The sequence below is a fragment of the Neofelis nebulosa genome, chromosome 2, assembly GCF_028018385.1.
Source record: "Neofelis nebulosa isolate mNeoNeb1 chromosome 2, mNeoNeb1.pri, whole genome shotgun sequence".
Lineage (NCBI taxonomy): Eukaryota > Metazoa > Chordata > Mammalia > Carnivora > Felidae > Neofelis > Neofelis nebulosa.
In genome coordinates this window covers 208,617,112-208,638,886 of record NC_080783.1, presented here as the reverse complement: position 1 = coordinate 208,638,886, position 21,775 = coordinate 208,617,112, and the positions used below count along the sequence as shown (strand labels likewise).

The window sequence follows — 21,775 nt, the reverse complement described above, 5'->3', positions numbered from 1 at the left end:
CACCCGTCTCATGCCACACTCATTAAGTTCCAGCCACACTAGCTTTCTTTCACGCATTCCTCAAGCCCTGTATTTTCATGGCCACCTCGGGACTTTTCCATTAACTGTTCCCTCTGCCTGGCACTTCCCCTGAAGCAGGCTCATCGTCCCCTCCACACACCCCTGTGTTCACCGATTTGTTTGTTAATTTTTGTTGTCGTTGTTGTGTCTCTCCCCACTAGACTGTAAGTGCCAGGAGAGGAGGAACCTTGCCTTTTTCTTCGGTTGCATATCACCAATGGATGACATTTCACAGGCTCGGGAAGTCTTTGTTGAATGAGTAGGTGAGACTTCCTCCGGGCAGTCTCTCCTGAATTCCTAGACCAAGGAGCATCCCTCAACTCTACACTTCTACAGCCCCCGGCTTGGCTGTCTCAGCAATTTCCCCGCTATGATTGAGGAACTCTCTTGACCTGAGGCTCTTGAATGGATGTCAGGGGGATCCAGAAACATGGTAAAATTGTAGGCAAAATTTCATGTGCGTGTGCTTATTACATTTCCTGGGAAGAAGTTTATTTTTGTCAGGTTCTTAAAGTGGTTATGCCACAAAGACACAAAAGAGTTGTTAAGGGGCATCTGGCTGGCTCAATCAGAAGAGCACGTGACACTTGATCTCGGGGTGGTGGGTTCGAGCCCCAGGTCGGATGTTGAGCTTACTTAAAATTAAAAAAAAAAAAAAAAAAAAAAAAAGACTCATCATAACACTGCTGTTTTAGCTGGGATATAATTTGACCAGGTCCTCCAGGTTGTGGGCTGCTTGAGGGCAAGTCTGCCATTGTTCCCCCAAACGCTAGTGCGGGAATCTCAGTGAGATCTGGAATGAATACATAAGTGAACGAATGCATGCTTTTGGAGCCCAGGTACCAGGCCCATATTCACGCTCAGACCCTTTGGCAGCCTGAGGCATCGGGAACCGGAACAGACTGGAACAGACAGGGAACAGAGCACTGGCCTCAGAGCCAGGAAGGCTAAGCGCCCAGGTGGGCAGGACCCTAGATGGGGCTCTCCTCTGGCTCATCTTGAGCCCAGCAATCCTCACCCGTTACAGGTTTTTGATCCAGGCCCAGTGCTGGCTGCGCCCTCCTCCCAGCTCCTCCCACACCGGAAGGGGAGCCGGCTTTGGTACTAGGGGTGTTGCAGCTGAGATCAACGCAATGTTCAAGCTCAGGCAGCCCCATGGAAACCCCACAACAAGGCACCAAAACAGAGACCAAACCCTTCCTGGAAACTCAAGGGGCAAGGAGGGGTGCCTCCTTCACCGGTACCTTAGGAATCTAGAAATTCCAGCAGGGCCAACTGGGAGACAGGTGTGGGACACTCATTCCACATAAAGAAATCCCAAGCTCCCAAATAAATCCCTATTTGCCATGTGGCCAGGGTCTTTCTCCAAGGCCATCCAGGGGCACATGCTTCCCTGAGAAGTTCCTGAATGAAGTCCTCAGGTACCACCGGGAATATTTAATAATACTACTGGCTACGATTGATTGAGGTCTACCACGTGCCAGGCCTTGGACTACATGATCTACATGTTTAAAAATTTAAACTTCACAATATCGCCATGAGTCCCATTAGACAGACGACAAAACTGAGGCAGGAAAGGCCAAGTGGCTCACCCAAGGCCCCTTGGCCAGCAAGTGGCAGAGCTGAAATTCGAACTGATCACCTGATTCCTACAACCTTAACCTCCACCCTAGAGCTGCCATTTTGGTCACTCAGGACAACACCAGATTGCCTTCAGGCCTCATAGCAACCTTGGCAGGGAAATCGCCATTACATTCCCCCATTTTACAGATGAGCCACCAGAGACTCTGAGAGGCTAAGCAACCTGCCCAAGATCACTCAGCGAGGAGAGTAATGGCAGAGACCCGTACCTGTCTGACTCCAACATGGTCACTCTTAATCCCAGCCCGGAATGGTTTTCCCCACGAGGGCTGGGCTGGTATGGCCACCCCCACCTCCCCGTCCAGAGTGTAATGAAATCATTCCCTAGGTAGAATTGCCAAGACAAAAACCAGAGGCAAAAACAATGGCTGGCAATGTATGAATGAATGAACAAATAAACTAACGAATGTTGAATGAATGAATGAATGAATGGACTTCTCCTGACTGCATTTTCCCCTGTCAGTAAGAGAGAGCCTTTAATTCCTGCCGGGGAGGCAGACCCAGGTGCCCATCAGACATTCTCCCCTGGGGGCGGGGGAACCCCTCTGTGGAGCGGTATAGGAAGAGGTGTTCCTGGAGAACTAACCCTGTTGTCTGCACCGTAATCACCAACCCTTAGTTCCCAGAACATGTCTGTACACATGTTCTCATGGATTTCTCCCCACAGCCACCGGGAGGGAGGCACCACTCTCCCGTGTTATAGGCTGACAAGCCTGCAGGACAGAGAGGGGATGTGAGTTGTCACACAGGAACAGGTGGCAGAGTGGGGGTCCCCTCTCCTCTGGCCTGTCCCTGTGGATCAGGATCTGGCTGTAAGGAGCCACGGGTCAGGGACAGGATTATGGGATTGCCAGAAGTCAGTCCCTGACCCACAGCCAACAGGTCCGGGAGAAGCATCTGGGTCCTCATTTAGAGGAAAATGAAAGGGAAACAATCCCACTTCCAGGGGATGTGCCCAGAGGTCCCAGTTAGACAGCATAACAGGCTCAGAGAACTTCAGAGAGCTGCATGGCGGACTCTCAGGTGAAGTCAGGCCAGAAACCAGGCAAACCAGGGCCACCACCCAGGGTTGACAAAACAAGTCCAAGCCCGGCCAGAGGTGGCCCCGGGAACCTGGGCAGAATTGGCAATGGGCCCCTGCCTGCCCTCTGCTCATCCCTCCTGGTAGGGCACATTGTCATCCTGGATAATGGGCGAGGAGGGCAAAACGTCCCTGTGGCATGGGCACAGTGTGGTGCTGCCCAGTGCCCTCATGCCCGCCCAGCCCAGCCTAGCCCAGCCAGGCCCTCACTAGACAGCCAAGCATGACAGCTCTCTCCCTCCGGCAGGAGAACAATTCAGCCCTTTCAGGCTGAGAGCCACCAGGCTGGCATCCCCTGCACCTGTTTCTCTCTGGCTCCTGCAAGTGAATCATTCAGATTAATGACCCTGGGAACAATGAATGAGGAGCAGGTCTGAGTTCTTGGGCAGATAGAAAGCTGGGTCCCAGGCACACCAGCACCACTGCTGCTGCTGATCAATGAGGTAAATGCTCCAGGGTCACAGAGCCACACAACAGTGTCACAGAATTGCTATTGACTGTGGCCATCAGAACTACAGAAGGTTAGGTTCACGGCATCGTGGATTACTCAAGAGCTATGGATTGTTCTAATCACAGAGCCACAAAAAGCCAACATCCCCATACCATCAGTTCTAAGCCTAGAATCACCAGCTAAAGGAATCACAGACTTCCAGGCAAGCCATCAGTTGCCAGAACCCAGCTCTTTAGAGCAGGAAAAGGCCTTAGAGACCAACCTGAGGCTTCGTTTGCAGGTGGGGAAACTGAGTCAGCTGATCGAGGTCACACAGCTAGGGCGAGGACCCAGACCTCGTCAGTGCCCATTCTTGCTCTATTTCCAGGGAAAAGTGGGCCAGAGCAGCAGCAGCATGAGTTCCTGGACACTCCAGGACTTGTCCCTTGGGGAATGGGCTGGCCTCACTCTGGGGGATCATGTGACACTGTCAGGGCACCTGTGGTCAAGCCCTTCCATTGTGTCAAGATCTGAAGGCTCTGTGAGCTCTAATGTCAGGATGATGTATTTGGCAAGTCTGGACAGGCTTGGATTCTTTTAACCAATTGCTTGGTCTCCTGCCTAATAAGGGAGAACTGTGCACCCTCGTGATTTTACCTGGGAGTATGCCTACTGTTGATCACACAGAGGAGAGAGCCGGTCCTCCTGGGTTTCAGCTTGGGATACCCGTGACCTCATCAGGGTCACTTCAGTTCACTGCCACACAAGGAAACTCAGCCTTGCTTCCCAAGGGCCTATCATGTACTATGCTCAGAGAAGCCACTAAGAGAGATCATGTGCTCACCTTCAAGGCCCCTATAGTCCATTGAGTCACATACATATGTGATTATAAGTCAAGGCAGAGTATGCTGGTAATAAACACAGATGAGATGGAAATTAAGAAAGGCTTTATGAGAGAGGGGTAGCATTTAAACGGAACCATTAGAGAGCTTTTCTTTATATCAATTCCTGGCTTCTGCTTCTGGTTGTGATAGAGTAATAAGGATTAAATTCATCTATCCACTGCCAGCAACTAGATAACCAAACAAGATATATGAAACGACTATTTTCAAACAATCAAAAACAATTAAAAGGCCTGAAAGGGTATGATCCCTAAGAGAAGAGAAACAAATGAGGGGAGCCATTGATTGTCCTGGTGTCTGCATGGAGTCATATTCCAGACCATGGTCCCAGGAGAGGGATTCCAAGAAGACAATAGTAACCTTGCTGAATTGAGGATTTGGAGATTGGAGTTCAGGTACCCAGTTAGAAGCTGTGTGGCAAAGTGCTAGAAAAGAGGGAGCTGTGCCCAAAAAAGAGCTTCAGAAATCTGGATCTGACCTTCTGGAGTTGTTGCTGAGGACTAGGGTGAAGCTCCATGACACTGGGCAAAGAAAAACTGGAATGTTGCAAGCTGGACAATTCCCAGAGCTCACACAGGACAGGAAGCATTTGAGTTGCGACCAGCCAGTGTGGTAAGAAGTCATTGAAAACCTAGAACATTCAGTGGAGATTTTGTAGATATCAGGCCTTAGCTGTAAGCTGAGCTATCCCTAGAGTGAGGGCTAGTCCAGACCAGTTATAGCAAAGCTTAAAAACAGGCTTCAAAGAGAGCAAGCTGATGTGTAAGTAACCTAGTTGCATGTTGCAACAAAACCTAGCATTCTTCAAAAGAAGACAATAAAATTGAAATCCTCAACCACATAACATCCATAATGTCTAGCATCTGGTCAGAAATTACTAGACATGCCAAGAAGCTGAAAAATGTGACCCATACCCAGAAGAAAAGTCAGTCAATAGAAACGGACCCAAAAGTGACAGAGATGATGAAGCTAGCATATAGAGACGGTCAAATAGTTATTATAACTATGTTGGAGTTGTTAAATAAAAACATGTGCATGATGAAGAGAGAAATGGAAGACATAAAAAAGAATCAAATGGAACTTCTAAAGATGAAAAATATAGTATCTAAAATTTTTAAAGTCATTAGATGAAGATAACAGCAGATTAGACACTGCAGAAGCACCGATCATTGACCTAGGAGATATAGCAATATTATCTATCTAAACTGAAGCACAAGGGGGAAAAATCTAAAAAAAAAAAAAAAAAAAAATGAACAGAGCTTAGTGACCTGTGATATGACATCATGTAGTCTAATATGTGTAATTGAAAGGACAGAGGAGAGAGAAAGAGGGAGTTGGAGAGAAACAGGAAATATGTTTGGAAAAATGATGTCTGCAAATTTTCTAAATTTGCTAAAAACTATGAACCCACAGATCCAAGAACTTCAATAAATCCCAAACAGAATAAACATAAAAACCTGACATGAACATTGAATTAAATTGCTGAAAACCAGTGATAACAAGAAAATCTTAAAAGCAAAGAGAGAGGGGCGCCTGGGTGGCTCAGCCAGTTAAGTGTCCGACTTTGGCTCAGGTCATGATCTCAGTTTGTGGGTTTGAGCCCTGTGTCTGGCTCTGTGCTGACAGCTCAGAGCCTAGAGCCTGCTTCAGATTCCGTGTCTCCCTCTCTCTCTCTCTCTCTGCCCCTGCTCACACTCTACCTCTCAAAAATAAAAATAAACATTTAAAAAATGTTAATAAAAAAATAATAGCAAAGAGAGAACAAACCATGTTACTTACTGAAGAACGATGATAAGAGTTAAAGACTTCTCATCAAAAACTATGCAAGCCAAGAGACAATGGAACCTCTCTGAATTACTGACAGAAAAAACTATCAACCTAAAATTCTGGGTTTCCAGCAACAATATCCTTTAAACAATGAAGGAGAAATAAAATCTTTTCCAGAAAAACAAAACCTGAGAGAATTGGTCACCAGCAGACCTTCACTGTCAGAAATACTAATGGAAATTCTTCAAGGGAAAGGAAAATTATACTAGATGGAAACTTGAGGCTACACAAAGCAATGAACACGTGAATAAATATAAAGGTCTTTTTCCCCTCAGTTGTCAATTTCTTTAGACGATAAAAAGAATATTAACACTGTTTGCTGAGGTTGACAATGTATAACAACAACAGCAGTGAAAGGACACAACGGGGAATAGAAATGTACTGCTGTTATAAAAGCTTCTTACATGATCTATTGTCGTAGATTTGTATTGTGTCAACTCAGCTAAGCTATTCTAGGACCTTTTTCCCCCCAGAATTCCTTTCCTTGTATAATTCCAAGTTAGTGTGGGTCACGAAAGACATTTTGTGCACATCTGGGAGGTGGAATAGAGCAGCGGCCACTTGCCTTTTTTGGATTGTCCTGTAAGTTTCTCTGATCCCTAGACTAGCTGTGTGTTCAGCTTTATGATGAAAAGCCCCAGTTTCTCCTACAGGTCATTCACATCATTGAAGTTGGCACCTTGGAGGAGACAGAGAACATCCGGGTGCTGGTTTGTTCCTGCTCTGACCCATTCTTTCCCCACATTAACTCGATCTCCCCTTCCCAAGTTCCTTCCCTTCACTGTCAGTAGTATCCCAGCACCTGACACGAAGAAAATGGCCTTTTATAAGTCGTTTAGCCAGCTCCATATAATTATATAAGGTCAAATTCCTGTAATAACTCCCACGTCCTAGATCCTTCCCAGTGGCTCTATTTCTCTGATGGGACCCTAATAAATATGTGAAGTGGCAAAACATTATGCAAAAATGAGGTGATAAGGTAAGGTGCGTTTAATTAACCCTAAAGTAGCCACTAAAAAACAAAACAAAGAGTGAAAATAAAATGGAATAATAAAAAATAATTAATCCAAAAGAAGCCAGGCAAAGGAAAATTGAGGAACAAAGAAGTGATGGGACACATAGAGCAAGTGGTAAGATAGTAGATTCTTTTTACAGTTTATTTAATTTTATTCAGATGAGTGTCCTCCATCATAATTTTTTTATTAAAATTTTTTAATGTCTATTTATTTTTGAGAGAGACAGAGCACAAGTTGGGGAGGGGCAGAGAGAGAGAAGGAGACACAGAATTGAAGCAGGCTCCAGGCTCTGAGCTGTCAGCACAGAGCCCGACGCGGGGCTCGAACTCACAAGCTGTGAGATCATGACCTGAGCCGAAGTCCGGCACTTAACCGAGTGAGCCACCCAGGTGGCCCTCCATTATAATTTTTTAAATTAAGTTTTAAATTTTAACTCAGTATTGTTAGCATGCAGTGTTATATTAGTGCGGGTGTACAATATAGTCACTCAACAATTCTATACATTACTCAGTACTCATCACGACAAGTGCACTCCTTAATCACTGTCACCTATTTCACCCCTCCCCCCACACTTCCTCTCTGGTAACCATCAGTTTGTTCTCTGTAGTTAAGTGTCTATTTTTTGATTTCTCTCTTTTTTTTCCTTTATTTGTTTTGTTTCTTTTTCTTTTATAAAAAAAAATTTTTTTAACATTTATTTATTTTTGAGAGACAGAGAGAGGCAGAGCATGAGCAGGGGAGGGGGGCAGAGAGAGAGAGACCCACAGAATCCCAAGGAGGCTCCAGGCTCTGAGCTGTTTGTTAGCCCAGAGCCCGACGCGGGGCCCGTAACTCACAAACTGCAAGACCATGACCTGAGCCGAAGTCAGACGCCCGACCTACTGAGCCACTCAGGTGCCCCTTATTTGTTTTGTTTCTTAAATTCCACATATGAGTGAACTCCTCTGCTTTTTGTCTTTCTCTGACTGACGTGTTTTGCGTAGCATTATAAGACAGTAGATTTAAACTACACCTTATTGATAATTACATTAAATGTAAATTGTCTAAACACTCCAGTTTACTTATTTTTTTAATTTTTTAATGTTTGTTTATTTTACGAGAGAGAGAGAGACAGAGCGCGAGCTGGGGAGGGGCAGAGAGAGAGGGAGACACAGAACCCGAAGCAGGCTCCAGGCTCCGAGCTGTCAGCACAGAGCCTAACTCGGGGCTTGAACTCACGACCCGCGAGATCATGACCTGAGCTGAAGTCGGACACTCATCCGACTGAGCCACCCAGGCGCCCCTGAACACTCCAATTTTTCAAAGGATTGAAATCACCCCTCTGATTCTAGAGGTGGGGGGGAAAGTGGTAAGAGGAGGCAGCCGTTTTTCTCAGCTGAAAGGGAGAGAAGAGAAAGTTTCTCTAGAATGCAAATGAGTCAGCTGCTGCTGCTTACACGTGATGGCAATGGATTACTGCCGTGTGTCTTAAAACTTAACTCCTTTCAAACTAGGCCATGAGTCAGAAAGGGACGTCCATGGGGCGTCTGGGTGGCTCAGTCGGTTAGGCATCCATCTTCGGCTCAGGTCATGATCTCGCTGTCCGTGGGTTCGAGCCCCGCGTCGGGCTCTGTGCCGACGGCTCGGAGCCTGGAGCCTGCTTCGGATTCTGTGTCTCCCTCTCTCTCTGCCCTCCCCTGCTTGCACTCTGTCTCTTTCTCTCTCAAACATAAGTAAAAATATTAAAGAAAAAAAGAAAGGGACGTCCAGGCCAGTAGAGCATATGTCATTGAATGCCTGGGCAACTTTTCAAAGGCCGAGTGCCGGTAATAATGGCTCGAGTCGAGAAACAGGCCTGTGTAGAGCTAGTTGCCTAAGCTCCAGCGATAAATCCGTCTCCCACATTTCCTCTCCCGTGTCCCACAAGGCACACCAGTGCGCCCAAAACCCAGCCAACGGAATAGTCCCAGCCCCTCCTCTTTGTCCCCCTTTCTCAAAACTGCCGCTTCTCCCGAGTTACCCATCTTGGGCAACAGCACCACTCAGCCAGAAGTCCCCTCTTATCCACAGTTGTGCCTTCCGAGGCTTCAGTTATCCACGATCAACTGCGGTCCAGAAGCAGGTGATCCTCCTTCTGATGTTTTATCAGAAGGTCGGCGGTAGCCTAAAGCGAGGTCGCGAGGTCACGAGGCCGACAGCCCTGACCTCACTCCACCCCCTCACGAGGGCATTTTATCGTCTCCCATCATCCCAAGAAGGGTGAGTACAGTTCAATCAGATGTTTTCCAGGAGAGAGGCCGCATTCCCATAACTTTTATTACAGTCTCTTGTTAAAATTGCTCTCTTGTATTAGCGTTGTTGCTAATCTCTTCCTCTGCCTAATTTACAAATTAAACGAACACCAGTATGCACGGAGAGGGAAGAAACATAGTATGAACGGGGCTCGGTTTCTGTCCCTGGGTTCAGGCATCCACTGGAGGCCTTGGAACATATCCCTCGTGGATAAGGAGGCGGAGGGGATCCCCTGCCTCTTCGGTTCCCATGGTTAACCGGCCGCTGAGTCCTACAGAGTCTTTCTCTCTCACTGATCTCTCGAACACGTCTCTTCTCCTCTCCCCCCCACCATGGCCAAATCCAAGTTCTCTCTCATTTCTTACCTTGTTCTCCAACATGCTCTAACTTGCCCCAGGACCTCTGCCTTATTCTGCCTCCCATCTGTGCTATGCCCTGCACGCTAATGGAGTCTCAACTTTCTTCTTTTCCAACTTTCTTCTTTTCACTTGCTTCTTTCCCACGCAATAATTGGGGCACCTGGGTCCGACTCGATTTCGGCTCAGGTCATGATCTCACAGTTCATGAGTTCCAGCCCCGAGTTGGGCTCTCCACTCACAGTGCAGAGCCTACTTGGGATTCTTTCTCTCCCTCTCTCTGCCCCTCCCCCCCAAAATAAATAAACTTTTGGGGCGCCTGGGTGGCTCAGTCGGTTGAGCATCTGACTTCGGCTCAACTCATGATCTCACAGTTTATGGGTTCGAGCCCCGCGTCCGGCTCTGTGCTGACAGCTCAGAGACTGGAGTCTGCTTCAGATTCTGTGTCTCCCTCTCTCTGCCCCTCACCCCCCCCCCAAAATAAATAAACATTAAAAAAATTAAATAACATATAACTATTCTTCATTTCAATGACTGCCGGGACACCAGCATGTATAAATGTCATGATGTCTTTTAAAGGTAAATATCCACTGTCTTCCACTCACCCTCCTTTGATGCAACCCACAGTAGTGAACGGCAAGCTGGCAAGGGAAGGAAGGATGCCTTCCAGGAAATGCACGAGAAGAGCCATCAGTTTGAGGGAGCAAAGGTACCAGAATTTCTATTTTATAATGCATTCTTTGTCCCGTGCTTTCTGTTTTCCTGTTGGGAAAACTGGACGGCCACATGCAGAAAAATGATGAAAAACTTGAACATAAGACCTGAAACCATGAATCTCCTAGAAGAAAAAACAGGCGGCGAGCTCCTTCATATCCGTCTCAGCGATGCTATTTTTGGATCTGATGCCAAAAGCAGAGGCAACCAAAGCAAAACTAAGCAAGTGGGCCTCCGTCAAACTAAAAAGCTTCTGCCCAGTGATGGAGACAAACCATCAACGCAATGACAAGGCAACCTGCAGAATGAGAGAAAATATTTGCAAACCATATATTTGTCAAGGGATTCGTATCCAAAATATCTAAGGAACTCATGCAATTCAAGAGAAGGAAAAAGCAAGCGATCCAATGAAGTTTTTCTATTAGTGTGTGTCTTATAATGCACACGGTGTATTTGCATGGTAGTACATGTGTATAATTTATTTATAAATAAATGTCCATGTAATGGAGATTTTGTTCTCTTTATTTCAGGCGTGATCCTAGAAGGTGGGGATAGCAGCCTAACTGATGAAATATTAGCTCGTTAGCGGTCCTGGAATCTTCAGCATAGTGAAATCTTTGCTTCCCCCTCCAGCTCCATCTACCACCTCCCCCACCCCCCAGCAAGCCATACCAAACCCTGTGTGTCCCCGGGCACCCATGTTCTCCCTCCAAGCCGATTCACTAGCTGTTCCCTCTGCCAGAGTGTCCAGGCACCCCGCCCCCTTCACTTCCCGGCTGATATGTGCATACCTGTGCCTCTACACCCAGATCAAGTGACACCTCTGCCAGAAAGCCTTCCTGGACGCACACCCCCACCCAGGCTGGGTGCCCCTCCTCTCTGTTCCCATAGCACCCTGAGCTTACCTGCACAACACTGACCACATGACTGCAATTGCCCGTTTATGCATCTGTGACCTCCACAAGGTTGGAGATCGTCCTTCAGATCCGAATCCCTGGTGGCCACCCAGCCCCGGGCCTGCCGTAGAGTTGTCTCTTAGCAATCGCTGAGGGAATAAATAAACAATAACAGCAAACGTGAATACTGCACCTCGTAACGGCCGGGCACTGGTTTAAGAACTTTACACACATGAACACATCGAACACAAAAACCACCCCACAAGGCAGGTATTTCTGTTGTCTCCATTTCACAGATGAAGAAAGAGAGGCACAGAGAAGTCATGTCACTTGCCGAGGACACATAACTAGTAAATGGCAGAGCCAGGGTTTGAACCCAAGCAAATCAGCTTCAGAATCCATGTAATCGGGGTGCCTGCGTGGTTCAGTCAGTTAAGCTCTGACTCATGACTTTGGCTCAGGTCATGATCTCGTGGTTCGTGGGTTCGAGCCCTGCATCGGGCTCTGCACTGACAGGGCGGAGCCTGCTTGGGATTCTCTCTCTCTTCCTCTCTCTCAGCCCCTCCCCTGCTCGCTTGCTCTCAAAATAAATAAACTTAAAAAGATTCCATGCTATCAATCACTACGTGCGGTCAAATGCTCTACCCCCGAGCTATGCCCCCTATCAATCACTATGTGAACCACTTAGTAAAAGAATGAACAGAGGGAAGAAGGAAGGAACAAAGGACTGAACGGGTAAACAAAGGAATATGAGTAAGCAAACCAAAGGCATCATGAGACAGTGCCCCGCTGGCTTTGCAGACGTCAACCACCTGCTCTATCTGTAAGATGCTCTTGTCATTTTCCAAACTTCAGTTCGTGTTCCAGATGCTGGCTCCTTCCTCCTCACCCTTTTCCTGGCACCAACCCATCTTTGCAGTCCTCAGTAGTTCCTTCCTAACAGCGTTCAGGGTAATGAGATCTGAAGCGTGAGATCACCGAGGGTTAGAGCTGGAAGGTATATTAGAGACCATGCCATCCAACTCTCCATTTTGTAGGTGGATAAACAGACCCGGAGTCCAAAGTGACCGCCCCAGGTCACCCAGCAAGCTAGTGGCAGAGTGGAGAGTGGGCCTAGCTTCCTGGTTTCCAGTCTGTGTCTCTTTCCCAACCTGCCTCCGTTCACTGCTTTAGACTTGTCCGTCAGAAGGCATTTTGGGGCACAGGCACAGCAGGCAAGTTTAATGATTTAATGCAGACACTACCCCAAACCTGCTTCTGCATTGGTTTCAAAAGGTTGTAGGAGTAAGGGAGATAAGAAATTCAAGGTCAGAGTCCTGTGATTTCCTCCAGGCAAAGAAATAAACACCTGAAGCCATACGGATGAGTCACCGTGCACTAGATGTTTCCTTGTATTACCCCATTCAATCCAACATTGACAATTGTCCCTGTTTTACAGATGAGCACATTGAGGCTCAGAGAGGCAAACAGAGGAACCAACCCGTCCCGATTTTCCTGGAGCAGTCCCTGTTTTACAACTGACAGTCCTTGTCTCGGGGACCCCTCCGTCCCAGCTAAACCGGGACAGCCGGTCACCTGAAGGACTGGATCCCAGAGACCCAGGCCCAGATACGGTGCCAATTCCCATGCCCTTTTGGACCACCTGGTAAATGGATAAGCCTGAGAGGGAGAAATAGACAGCTAAGCAAGCAAGGAGGGAAGGGGGCAGGGAGGGGGCAGGAGGAGGGTGGGCACAGAGGGGCAGCTGTGAAGTCAGGTCGGCCCGGGGCCCGGCAGCCAAGCCCATGGGTGTCTTGCCAAGGGAAGACAGGCTGTTCTGTTCTTCTCTTCCTCCCAGGAGCAGTCTGTTTACCATGATAACTGCCTTCTTATCTCAGCCAGGTCTCTGGTTTCTTGTCGGACAGTGCAGGGGTTAAGGTCTGAGCCTCTGACAAAACCAGTCTCCCTGGGACACTGGCAGGCTGCCCAGCCTTGCCTGGAAAGCCTGGTTGGGGGCAAGGGGGAGGCGTGTGGAACACTGCAGGGCAAGAGGCTTCCCTGCTGGTGAAGGCCACGGGGAGACCAGGACCCCGACGCTTGGACACTGGATTTCCGTGTTTCCTGGGAAAGGACTTCACAGTGGTCAGCCAGCTGCCGGACGCCAGACCACACACAGCCCTTTGGACCTTCCGCTTGCCCGAAGCACTCAAGATAGGACGTGTCGCCTCCACCTTGCAGAAGGGGAAGCTGAGGCCCAGAGAAGGCTGTCCCTCGCTGAGGTCACACAGCGTGTAGGTAAACCGACATGTTGATGGCAGAGCTGTGACTCCAACTCTCCCTGCCTCCCAAGCCTGGGCTCTCTCCTCCGCATGGGGCTGTAAAATCGCGACCTGGAGACGGACTGTGTCTTTAGTGCGTGTCCATGTGACTCTCGTTTGCCACAGCACACCTGCCTGGACACTGCCCTCGGCCTGCTCCACCCGGCTGATTCCCCCTCATCCCTGGACGCCGGCTCGAGGGCCCTCACGTGCAGTCAGCATACCTGACCCCTAGGCTGGGTCAGGGTCCCGTCCCGGAAGTCATGGCAGCCTGAGCTCCGAAGGGACAGGAAATGATCCCCCAACCCCCAGCACGGCCATGTTTGTCGATGGAACAAATAATTAAATAGATTAATTAACTGCCAGATAACCTTTAGCTCTGTCTCAAGCAGGTGGCATCCCAAAGGCAACAGCCCACTTTTGAGCAGGTGCCCCTGCTCTAACCCCTCCATCCCCTACAATCCCACTGACCTTCATCCCTCCCCTCACTACTCAAAGTCTAGCGTGGTCTCCGGATCAGAAGCACCAGTACCACCAAGAGCTTGTTAGAAATGCAGATTCCCGGCACTTAGCTAAGAGCCTGCTAAACGTTAGGTTTCACTATCACTATGCGCTATCGTATTTGAACTTTGCTACAAACCCCACTCGGTACCTGTGTCCTCATTCCTGTTACTACAGACGAAGCTGGGGCTCTGGCCGGGGTGGGGGGTGGAGGAGGGAATCCCTTTCTCCAGGTTGAACAACCAGGAAACGAGACCGGTGAGCTTCAGATCTAGGGTTCACCTAACCCCAGAGCTGATGAAAATTAACCCTGATGTTCCGTCTGGTGGGAGGGGATGGAAAGCCCGCATTTATGGAGCACGCCCTACATGCAAAACCCTTTCCCTGGTTTATCTCATGTAATCTTTTTGACCTCCTCGTAAAGAAGGGGATTTTACAATTCTTTTCACAGGTGAGAATACGAGGCTCAGAGGTAGAGGGGACTCTCCCAAGGTCCACAGCTAGAAAACCGCAGAAACGGGGTAGAATTCAGCTCTGTTTGCCTGATGTCAAAGCCACAGTCTGCTCCGGACACTGACTGCCAAGGGTTTGCTGAGTCACCGCTCTGGCTCCCACCCATCCAGACTCCCACCGGAGAGAGTCTATGGTCCCGGATCATAATCCACACTTCCCTTCCCCTTCCGAACCCTCAGCCTTTGGCTTAATCGTTATCCAATTCAGACCAAGCAGACCAAGCAGAAACACACATCGATCAGTGGGTCACCAACGTGTGACATAACCTGGCAACGATTTCTAACAGCTACAGCAGGTGCTAAGAATCCCAGGGATCACCTCCCTGCATTCTTCTTACTGTAGGTCCCACCCTACCTGATCCCAGATGTGAACCGCTGCAGCAGGCTGGGGTCACAGGAAATGCCGTATGCCCTGTTGATGGCCACAGGAAAGTGGGACCAAAGAGACCCATTCCCGTGCCACCCCTGTCCCTCCAGCTATGAGACCTTGGCAGATCTCCACCTCCCTGAGCCTCAGCTTCTCCATCTCTGAAATGGTGCGTGAAAACCCAACCTTCCAGGCCGTGAGAAGTCTGAGGGGTGCGTGGAAGTGACTGGGGGTCCCCACTGTTCTCACCCCGCCAAGATGAAAACACAGCTGGGGGCTGTGTGACGGGCCGGCCGGCAAGAATGGGCTGTGCACGGGCATGGGTTTGCTTGAGTGGCTCTCGGGTGGGGGCACGGGAGGGGAAGGGTCGTTTGAAAGAAGAGGCGGGAAGATGGGGCCGGGGCGGTGGCACAGGTGTGCGTGCCCTGGGAGGAGGTGCCCAGGCAGGGACAGGCAGTGCTGTCCACAGGGAGGACGGCGTGAACGGGGCAGTAAGAGTGGTCCTTTCCATCCTTCTGCCGAGAACGCAGCTCTGTGGGCCCAGAAATGGGGCGGTGCTGCGGGGGGGGGTGGCGCTTTGGGAAACGGCTCTTGGGATGAATTTCCACATTCCTACAGACAGCACTGGCCAGACCCCTTAAGTGACTTCAAGGGCAAAAGACATTGAGGAGGAGAAGGATGGCAAAAATAAAGGGCTGAAAGGAGAGGGGTTGAGCTCTCAGGACTCGGGAGGTACACTTGGGACTCCCAGCTTCTCCGGGGGGGGGGGGGGGGGCGGGCGGTCTGCTGGGGCCAGACGTCCTGAGGAGCAGCTCGCAGCCAGACCCACTGAAATCTGGGTGGGTGCTATTAACGTGAGCCTGCTCACACCCAGGGCAGGAGAGACGGGTTCCAGACAGAGGAGGAGGTGCGGGCCCCTGGACACAGAGCTGGCACAGCCGGGCCTGCGGGCCGTGAGCCCTACAAGCTGCACTCACCCTGCCTACCCTCTCCCAGACCTGGAGGCAGGGCGAGAGGCACACCCAGGGGGACCCCAAGAAAGTCCTTATAAAGTGAAAACTTCTCGTGAGTCAGCCAGAGCCCAGCGGCCCAGCTCATTCATGGCAAAGGTATTCTCTTTCAGCTCTATGTGCAAAGCCTCTCACTGCCTGAGGTGAAGTCATTGCTGGTAACCGCACTGCCTTCTGGTAAGTCTCCTCTGAACTTCTTGTTTCTGTTTAACCCACCAGACCTCGAGGGAAGCTGGCAGCCTGCAGGGGTGCAAAGGGCACCGGACTGAGTCAGAGGCCTGGGTTCCAAGCCCAGCTCTGGCCCTCCAGCGGCAGGATGCTGGCCAAGGCAAGTCATATCTCTGGACCTCAGTCTCTCCGTTTGTAAAACGGAGTCACTGCTGTCAGAAGGAGTCTAAAGAAATATACAGCACTACACAGTCATTCAACCAACAGATATTTATCGAGTGCTTAATATGTTCAAGCACTGTGCCCGGCACAATGGAGGTTATGGTAAGGAATCATACACACACACACACACACACACACACACACACACACACATGGTCCCCATTCCCTGTCTTTGGAAGAGTCACATTCTGCTGGGGAAGACAGACATGAATCAAATGATTCCATAAACAAACATTAAAATGTAGCCATGATTAGCACTGAGCTATATGGTGCTATGAAAGCCTGTGATGGGGGTTTGACCCGGCCTGGGGTGGGCAGGGGCAGGTCAGGGATGACCTTCCAGAGGAGTAATGACTGAGTGGAAGATGGGAGACACGGCAGGCAGAGAGAGGCTGTGAGCAAAGCCCTTGCAGAGAAGCAGAACCATGGGCCTTGAGTACAGGGGTGAGAGGCAAGGTGAGTGCGGACGTAATGGGGCTGCAGGTGCAGGGAGGTGGGCATCAGTACAGAGCCTACAGTCCCTGAGGGCAGTTTCCAGCTCTGATATTCCAGGCCAGCAGTCCGCGGGTGTCTTCAAGTGGCCTTGCAGAGAACAGTAGCAAATACCAACGGGTCAAACTTAATTCGGGGGGCTAAATCAGACACCCATCATATACCTGATCATGGTGTGAATGAAACACAGCAGGTGGGAGAAAACGTGTAACCGAAAATGTTCTATCCCTTACTTTAAGTGTTCTGTGATTTGAAAGAACACTATCACGATTTGATTTTGTGATAGAAAAACTTCAGCCCAGTGCACAGAGTAGCGGTTTTCCACGGGAGTCCAGTCGGATCCCAGCTAAACTCAGCACCTGCCTTCCACAGGGCACAGCCTGCAAGGGGCCACCAGGTGGTGGCTAAGGTGGGGCAGAGAGATCCTTGGGCGCCTGCCCCAAAGAGACCACACACTGGTGATGGTTCTCTCATTTCATTCTGAGAGCACAAGAAAATTCACATCCAGGAACCTGGCCATATTTGCCTTGTAAAGAATACGCTGCTGGGGCACCTGGGTGGCTCAGTTGGTTAAGCATCCGACTTCACCTCAGGTCAAGATCTCATGGTTTGTGGTTCGAGCCCTGTGACGGGCTCTGTGCTGACAGCTCAGAGCCTGGAGCCTGCTTCAAATTCTGTGTCTCCTCTCTCTGCCCCTCTCCTGCTCACATTCTGTCTCTCCTCTCTCTCTTAAAAATAAATAAACATAAAAAAAAAGAAAAAGAATATGCTGCTTGGAAGAAAACTTAAGGGGGTAAGCTCCTTAACACTGGTCTTGGCAATGATTTTTTGGGGGGATTTGACACCAAAAAAGCAAAGGCAACAAAAACAAGGATAAACGGGTGAGGTTACATCAAATTAAGAAGGTTCTGCACAGCAAAGAAAACCACCAACAAAATGAAAGGCAAATATATGGAACAGGAGGAAATGTTTGCAAATCGCATACCTGACAAAGGGTTAAGATCTAAAATACACAGGGCGCCTGGGTGGCTCAGTTGGTTAGGCATCTGACTTGGGCTCAGGTCATGATCTCGCGGTTCATGAGTTTGGGTAAGCCCCGCTTCTCTCGCTCTCTCTCTTTTTCCCTCTCTTTGGATTCTCTCTGCCTCTCTCTCTCCCTCAGTCTCTGGTCTCTGCCCCTCGCTCATTTACACTCTCTCTCTCAAAATGAATAAGTAAATAAATAAATACACAAAACTGAAGAGCAAAAAAAGGAAAAAAAAATCCCCAAACAATCCAATTAAAAAATGGCCAGAGGAACTGACTTGACATTTTCCTGAAGAAGACACAGAGATGGCCAGCAGGTACCTGAAAGGGTTCTTGGCATCGCTCATCATCAGGGAAATGCAAATCAAAACCACAGTGAGAGATCACCTCACACCGGTCAGAATGGCTACCGTCAAAGGGACGAGAAGGCACCAAGCACTGGCCAGGATACGGAGAAAAGGAACCCTCGCACACTGTCGGGGGGGGAATGTAAACTGGTGCGGCCACTGTGGAAAAATAGTGGATGGAGGCTTCTCAAACCATTATATATGCAGCTACCATACGATCGAGCAGTCGCACTTCTGGGTATTTACCCAAAGGAAATAGGATCAGGATCTCAAACAGGTATCTGCAATCCCGCGTTCACTGCAGCATCACGAACAGGAGCTGAGATACGAAAACCACCCACGAGTCCGCCGACAGAAGAGTGGAAAAGAAGGTGATACAGTGTACAATGCGCACCATGAAAAAAAAAAAAAAAAAGGAAATCCCACCATTTGGGACAACTCGGATGGCCCTTGGAGGCATGATGCTGAGTGAAACTGGCCAGAGAAAGACAAATGCCGCTTGGTACCCCTTACAGGTGGAATCTGAAAAAGACAGTGTCAAGCTCAGAGAAACGGTAAAAAAAGGAGTTGCCAGGTGCTGGGGGGTGAGGCAAATGGAGAGAGGTTGGTAAAAGGGCACATGCTTTGAGCTCTAAGATGAATGAGGTCTGAGAATCTAGTGCACAGCATGGGGAGTACAGCTGCTAACACCAGATTGTGTAGTTGAGGTTTGCTAAGAGACTAGTGTTCTCACAATAAACACACACACACACGCACACACCTAGCGATGGATGTGTTAATTAACTAGATGGGAGGAAACCTACCTACCTACATCAAATCATCACGTTTTACACTTTAAATATATTACCGTCTTATTTATTAATAAAGCAGAAAAACAATATGCTGAATAGCGACTTCATACTGGGCACTGTTTGACGGTTAGTGCCTATCATCTCGACCCGGAGAGGATTGCCAAGAAAACCAAGGCCATCTCCTCTGCCATGGCATTCCCAGCCCGGCATTTAGCACAGGGAGGCTGGGGCTGAAATTGCTCGATCCACTTCGTGAATATTAGATATTGAACTATCTAGAATTTTTATTGCCGTCTTTAAGATCGTGGCGGGTTTATAGAAGGGCGATCGCTCTGTCTCTAAAAAGCGTTGAACTACAGGAGTAGATAGAGGTGAAGACCTCTCTCCCTCCTCAATATATTTTCTTGAAACAAGTGTGGCCACCCAGTATCGTTCCTTCTAGGGCCGGAGAGACAGAGGAAGGAAGAAAAAGGAAAAGCAAAGCGCGTGTCCTGAAGCATCTCTGAGCATCCTCGCTGCGTCCGGCCCTGTGCTTAGCCTGGGCTACCCAGAGAATAGCCAAGTCAGGCATCCGGGTTCTGAGATAATAGTAAAGCAGGACAGGTGCACAGGCGAGGGCTCCACGCATGACTTTAGCAATCAGTGGTGCGGAAAGACTCTGAGCAAGGCGCGTGGTCCACAGATGACCCTCTGGGGCTGACATAAGGCAGTCCGGCCTCTGGACACAGGCGACTTGACTTCCAACCCTAGTTCTCCTGTTTTGTCATTTGGGCAAGTTCCCACTCTCTGAGCCTGTTTTCTTGGCTGGGAAATGGGTCACCAGTAGCTGTGAGTATTGAGTGAGATAAGGTATGCCAAGAACTCTACCCCCAGCGCAGCCCTCAGGGGTGGAGAGGCCAATGTGGGCTGTGGGCATCTGGGGAGGTTTCTCCCGTGGGGCTGGCACAAGTCCTTAGAAGTAAGGGCAGGGACTGAACAGGGGACGCCTGGTGACCACAGCAGGTGCTCTGTGTACACAGGTAAGGCCGGTTCTTTCGTCCCTGCTGATGGCAGTGGAGGTGGCTACTCCCTTTGAATGATTTATTTTGAAGGACAGCTGATCACAGACTTCACCACTTCCCGCCTCAGTTTATTCAAACTTCAGCCAAGCCCTGGTTTAAATAAAGGTCACCAGGAAATGATTTCACTCCCATTAGCTACATGTTTCACTGAAACCCATAGAGCAATTCATGCACCATTAGGGACGGGGGAAAGTAGCTAAATAAAGCCCTTACAGCACTGCGGACACTGGCCCCAGACTGGCCTCCAACCAAGGAATAAAATGGCGGGCAGATGCTGGCAGAGGCTGGGTCAACTCGTGCACTCAGTCACAGCCAGAAGCCGTAAAAGGCAAAGGTTGGCGGTGAAAATATACTGAATCTGTTGCAGGGACCCCCATCGCCTTTGCCTGGTGCTTAGAATCGTGGACATCTGCTGAAAGGGGCACAGATGTTGCCATTTGGAAGCTTCTACCCGCCACCCTCCTGTTCCAAGATGGCCAGAAATTTGACAACAGCTACCAGAAGACTTGTGAAAGCTCATGCCTTTTGACCCCATCATTTCCCCATTTTAGGCCTTTTGCCTAAAGAAGTCATCTGCAGATATAACATGGTGTAGATACAAAGAGCTTGGCAAGAGAGTTCTTTATATCAGCAACAATTGGAGGAAATTAAATGTCCAACAATAGAATGGTTCAACACAACTCAGCATGGACACAGTGTCGTGTTCCTGGTTTGGAAGGTTTTCTAATCATGACGTGGGGAATCTGTGACAAAAGCAGCTGGTGAGGGGAAATAATATACAACAGACACGAATTTGTGTTTTCAACACCTTTGCAAGGAGATTATTTCCTTCTGCCTTGTGTTACAATTAACTGGTTGCCTATTTGTCCCCCGACGGTAAGCTCCCAGAGGACCACAAGGGTGAACTTGTCAGTGGACTAGAAGAGCAGATGGCTGTGTGGATCATTGGAGTCTGAGTGGTTCATTTCAAAAGAGTGGTAACAGTTTACATTTATTGTGTATTTACTCTGTGCCAAATCCTGAGCCGAGTTCTTCACGAACTTACCACTTATTCCTCACTGTATTATGTGAAGATGATGTGGGTTGGTTAGGTCAGTGTTCCCAAACTGTGGTCCCTCGGAATCAACAGTTATCAGCCTCACCTAGGAATCTGCTAGAAATCCAACCTACTGAATCAGACCCACTGAACCAGAAACTCTGGGAGGTGCGGGCCACCAATCTGTGCTCTACCAAGCTCTCTGGGTGATTCCGACACGTCCTCAAGTTGGAGAAGCCCTGGGCATGCATCCCGTGTTTCTCGAGGACAGCCTTGGAATTGAGGCTCAGAAGTTGCATCCCAGCCCGATCAAGGCCAAGAACAAGCCCTAGTCTGACAAAGCCCGATTTGTCAACCCCATGCAATGAGGGAGAACCCACACTGAAGGAACCCAATAAAAGAAAAGACAGTTACTCTAGAACTTGGAAGAGGTGTGCAATTCAAAGGAAACAGTGGTTTTTGCCTCAACGCAAAGCAGGACCATGTTGAGAGGGATCCACGTCAAGTCTGCACTGAAGGTGGACCCAGAGTCCTGTCTCCTGGAAACGACAAGGTTAAGACCGATGTGGGGTGTTCAGAAATCCCTTATCTGAAGCCCTGCGCTTGGGTTGCAAAGAGGGATGTTTTCCATGTCAAAGTGACTCACACTTCGGGGCAAAGGTGGGATGTTTCATTCTTACTTTCCAGTCTCCCCCAAACCACCCCCCCCCAAATTCCTGCTGGTAAAATTTCAAGCAGCCAAGTTTCAGGG

General features: G+C 49.1%; 1 long non-coding RNA gene across 1 annotated transcript; it reads right to left on the bottom strand.

Moving 5' to 3' along the window:
• Positions 1-7,877: 7,877 nt before the first annotated feature.
• LOC131505384 (uncharacterized) lies at positions 7,878-14,902 on the bottom strand. The gene is made up of 3 exons (XR_009258379.1): positions 14,144-14,902; positions 11,204-11,332; positions 7,878-10,596 (listed from the first exon to the last, which is right to left on the bottom strand). It is a non-coding gene; the product is annotated as an uncharacterized LOC131505384 (long non-coding RNA).
• Between the last annotated feature and the right edge of the window lie 6,873 nt (positions 14,903-21,775).